This window comes from Sapajus apella, unplaced genomic scaffold (genome assembly GCF_009761245.1).
Source record: "Sapajus apella isolate SASKATOON/1434 unplaced genomic scaffold, GSC_monkey_1.0 scaffold34, whole genome shotgun sequence".
NCBI classification, from domain to species: domain Eukaryota; kingdom Metazoa; phylum Chordata; class Mammalia; order Primates; family Cebidae; genus Sapajus; species Sapajus apella.
In genome coordinates, this window is record NW_022436974.1 from 5,204,118 (window position 1) to 5,209,415 (window position 5,298).

General features: G+C 38.1%; 1 pseudogene across 1 annotated transcript; it reads right to left on the reverse strand.

Annotated features, from left to right (window-relative positions):
* Positions 1-2,620: 2,620 nt before the first annotated feature.
* On the reverse strand, positions 2,621-3,235 carry LOC116563102 (annotated as a pseudogene). Its single transcript, XR_004274229.1, has one exon. The product of XR_004274229.1 is annotated as an apoptosis regulator BAX pseudogene (transcript).
* Positions 3,236-5,298: the final 2,063 nt, after the last annotated feature.

Here is a 5,298-nt window from a genome sequence, read left to right on the forward strand (position 1 = left end):
TCATATATTATCTCCATAATGTGCCAAAAGAAAATGATAATACCTGCTACATAGGTGGTTATAAGCATTAAAAGTTCTATATATTTAAATGCTCAAAATAAGTAACTCCTTAACAAATAATAGTTACATTAATACTATGATTATGTAGACTAGTGAAAGAGGATAAGCAGAAATAACTAAAGGTATTAGGTATCAAATAAAGTGGGATTTGTAGAACTATTTCATGACATGCTAAATAGAAGTGAGTTTTTAAAATAAAATCATAATTACTGTATATTCAGCTTCAATATATCCTTTTCTTATCACTAAGAATACCAAGGCGAATAGGTAAAACTTTTTCTGGAATGCTTTGCCCTTATCATTCTTTGTAAAAGTGCTTTCAACTCTTCAAGGCCAGTCTAAATTGCCAAGTCTATTATGAGAGGGTTTGTATTAGTCAATTGAATTAAATATAATAAACTGACAAGGCTGTAACATGAGGTGTATATAAGTATTTCTAGTGATCTAGTATGTCTATCATCTATACATGACAATTTTGTTCTATTTCTTTTAGAGTAAAAACTACCGAAAAGGCATCACCTATTTCTGTGCCTTCAGAAATAATATAGTATGAAGTTTACTATGGCATTTTATTGATCAATTTTTGTCATAATTATGATTAGATAATTTATTAAGTAGATCTATAGAGGGCCATTGCATGAGTTCTTTTCTGACCTATATGTTTAATTTTTGGAATAAATTTTCTACATTTTTGATTTGTCAATTTGTATATTTTAATAAAAACTGAATACACTTTTTTGCAAGACAAAATTATTAAATAAAGAAAACAGATGCCATTTCTAAAGGTACATTGTTATACTAAGTAACACTTTTAAATTATATTGATTATTACACTTGGACTTTTCAGCTGCATTTCATTAATTTTACTTTTTTGCATTAGTAACCATTTTAATATTTTTTCAAGTGTAGCTCATTATATTTAAAGTGCCATAAAGTTTGTTAGTTGACTATGCTAGAACCTCTACCAACCTTCTACCCCCAAAGCTTGACTAACTCTCACTAGTTCCTTCACAATGACTTATATACCCCTTCATCTACGTAGAGTTCTCTGAGTATCCCTCAAACTTTCTTGGGTACCCTTTCTGTGCAACTCCACATATTTCTCTTATCAATTGCCCTTGTTTTTGCTATCATTTGTTTATTTTTCTGTCTCTCTCAGTAGAAGGTAATGTCCCCCATAGCAGAAAAGCATGTAAGCTTGCTCGTCATTTTATTCAAAGTATCTAGCATAGTAACTTACACATTATGTTCCATTTACACAGTAAGATGCATGATACTTACTATTTACTTTTTTAAGGCTATCAAATATTTATCACTGACAGTGATTCGTATGGAGACAAGCACTATTGAGGTGGTCTTGTTGCAACACAAATGGCACATTTTAGAGTATGTACTGCATTCACGATCAGAAACTTATTGTAATGGCTACATTTATATTAATGTCAAAAAAAGACAAAAATCTTTCATTAACTTCTCACTTTGAGTGGTAATTTGAATATGATATAGTAATAGGCTGATTTCCTCTTTCCCCAGGAAACCAAAAACCATAGCTTCAGGATCACCAGGAAGCAGCCAAAGTAGCAAAGCGAGAGCTTTCTTCCAGTTACTACATTTTTGTCATTATAACAAGCCCATGAGTCACTAACTCCTGGTCATTGTCAGTTTCTAGTATTTAACACACAGTTTGAAATGCTGTTTGCTTCCAGCTGATGCTAATTAGTTTGGGTAATATATTAAGCAACTTCGTCAAATGTAATAACCGTCATTCCTCCTCAAATCAGCATACTGTTTATTATATAATTTCTGTAATAGCATTTTTCCTATGATCTGATACTAAGGTCATCCTCATGGTGGAATAAATCAGGACAACAACTGGATAAATTATAAAATAAGAAGTTTAGATTTCAGACATAACTGCTTCGCTAGGCAGTATGTTCTCTGGGCAGTCAACGGGGCCATTTCGCCCCTGCCAGGGCACCCAGATTCATCTTTTGAGGCTGGCTTCGCTTCTCTGGTGAGTTAGGACTATGTCAATGGCACCAATCAGGAAGAATTAAAGTGCTGTTGATCAGGGGATTCAGAAGTTTCTGCATATCGCAATACAGACAGAATGTATTTTTGTACAGAAAAAAAAATTGCAATTATCTGTCCAGAAACCAGAGCAAGTTATCAAAGAGGATGTCTCAGAATTAAGGAATGAATTACAGGGAAAAGATATGCTGGTCGAGAAGTAGTTGACAAAACTGAGGCACTGGCGGCAGATGCTGCAGGACATCAAGGTGTAGCACAAAAGCCACCCGACATCCCTCAGGCTCTTTGGCCTACCTTGAGCAGGTGTCTGCCAATATCCCGGAATCTCTGAAGCTTACTGGAGCAGAAGGGCAAAGGCTGGCCATCTGCATGTGGGTTAGTATGTGAGGCAGCCCTATGCAGGCAATTTGCCATACATCCCTTGTGTGCTTAACATTTTGGAAGAACTCTGCCAGAGTATGAGATGATTTTAGTTTAATGCCCTCACCGAAATTTTTTTTCATTATTTGTGTGTGTGTGTGTGTGTGTCCCAAAGGAGGTTTATTACCCCCTCCAGACCACTCCTCCCCATCCTCCCCAATAATTACAAAAGTAAGAAAAATGCCCACGTCTCCCAATCCCCACCCTTCCCCGAAAAATGCCATAATTTATGGAGGAAAAACAGTCCAAGGCAGCTGGGGGCCTCAGCCCATGTTCTTCCAGATGGTAAGTGAGGCGGTGAGCACTCCAGCCACAAAGATGGTCCCTGTCTGCCACGTGGGTGTCCCAAAGTAGGAGAGGAGGCTATCCCAACCACCCTGGTCTTGGATCCAGCCCAACAGCTGCTCCCGGAGCAAGTCCAAAGTCCAGCCCATGATGGTTCTGATCAGCTCGGGCACCTTGGCACACAGGGCCTTGAGCACCAGTTTGCTGGCAAGGTAGAAAAAGGCGACAACCCGGCCCCAGTTAAAGTTGCCGTCAGAGAACATGTCAGCTGCCACTCGAAGAAAGACCTCTCGGGGGGAGTTTGTGTCCACAGTGGCAATCATCCCCTGAAGCAAAAGGGCCCCTGTCTTCATGATCTGCTCAGAGCTGGTGGGCCCCTCGCCTCTGGGGTGCTCCCCGGACCCATCCATCACCGCCGCTCCTGCCCCCGCCTCTCGCCGGGTCCATTTTCATTATTTTTATAAACTGCTAATTTCTTGAGCACATTATAAAATGCCTATAGCTTAAGTAGATCAAATAAAGATATTTTTGGTCTTTAGCAAAGTTTAAACTGTTAATGTGATGACACAGATTCTACTTCATGGGTTTTTGGTGCTTGTTTTTTTTAAATTTTGGGATAACTTTTCATCTTTTTATGTGTATTTCTCACTGTTTGTTTGATCTAAGGGAAAAAATTATAATAGCCTGAGAATCAGGGGATGAGGATTTTGGTTGCAGGCCTTTAATAATAGTGACTTTCAGTGGTAGTGTAGAAAAATATGTAAATTTTCTGTTTCCAGACCTAATTGCTTCAAGAAGAGGAATCTCATGGAGCAATATTTGCAATGCTTCCAGAGATCTCAGAATAATGATTTTTTTTTTTTTTTTTTTGAACAGGTTGGAAAAGGATTGAAATATCCTGAGTAAGTGTAGCTGGCTTTTATTTGAGGTAAAATTATATTTTGTGTGGTGTTTATTTTTGATGGGGTGGGATGTAATAAAAGCAGTGATATGCTAAATTTTGTTACTTTCTGAGTCAGTGTAAGTAATGGAGCAGATCTTGTCCTCAGTAGCATGACAGCTGGGGCAAAGGTGAGCTATGAGGGGCTAAAGCTTGCTCTGATTGTCTCTTTGGATTGAGGTTTTGTTCATTTACACTGTTTTTGTTTTACATTTGGGGAGGGAAAACATCTTCCATTAAGAAGATTATTGCTAGTGGATTTGATTCCAAGGGACTGGGGTGTTGCAGTGAGAGTGAGGAGGGACTGCAGGGTGACCTTTGGCTACTGAGCCTCCACCAGGAGCGTGTGGCACCTCTGCCTTTGGGAAGATATTTTGCTGTCTTATTAGTTTTGCAGGCCACCTCAGACTATCTGTCAAATTGCTGTTAAGAAATACAGAACAGCACTGTGTTTGGCTCTTGTTGTGTCGGGTTTTCCTGAGTTTTATGTCTCTTATTAGATCACATCCCTTTACCCATAATAAATGCTTTATGGTCTTCTGAACAGGTATTACTCCTGTACCGCCATGTCTTTGCTCATTTTGTTTTCTTCAGCCTCGAGGACACCTTTCCACACGCATTGATAGCCACTCATGTTTTTATCAGACCTGGATGCTGCCTGGTTTCTGAAACCTCCCAGAGCCCTTTCTGCTGCATCCCCAGGGCACAGGACTTTTATCTCGTCTACTGCCTGTGCTTGGTTCTTCCTTTTGGTTGGTAAATTGGATCTGTCTCTCTGCGTCTTACTAATTTTACACCCATGGGAATTAGACATTGTTCTCCTTAAATATGCAGGGACCATATATTCTTTATCTTTTACATGTGATACTTACTCAGTTTTGATTGCATGTGTATGGTATCTGGCACAGGGACTTGTGGTTGCCAGCCTGGCACCAAGAAATGCCCTCAGTTGGAATACATACATTCAACAAAGCTTTTGAAGCCTCATACTACGTGACCTCAAGATTTTCAACCTTGTCATTTCATAGTAAGTAGAAACTCTGATTGACAACTTTAGATTTCGTTATAAACTCGTAAGATTTTGGTTGCTTGTTTTTAAACGTTGGGATAATTTTCATCTTTTTATGTGCCTTCTTTCAAAGTGATTCTCTATGAAGAGATTGGGAATGATTCTACTTGGTACTTAGTGAAAATATTTTGAAGTAATGTATGTACCAGTTATTGCTATTTCTTTATTAAATTTGAAAGTATTTTTCAAAAACAAAAACAAATTAACAAATCAAAAGCTTACCTTTAGTAACTTGCATTTCACTTAAGTGTCCCATTTAGGTTGTACTAGCCAACAAATATCCAATATTATTCTGTTTTATAATAACTTGGTATCCCTCAGGGACCAGGCAATGTTAAAATCCTTTCTAAATACATGTGTACGCATTTGAATCCTCATACTATTATCTTATGTCCCTTTATTTTAAATGTGTCTGGTAAATATTAAACTCATTAAACAAATATGCCAAATCTCTCGACCTCCAAAATCTGTGCACTTCCCACCCTAAAAGTTA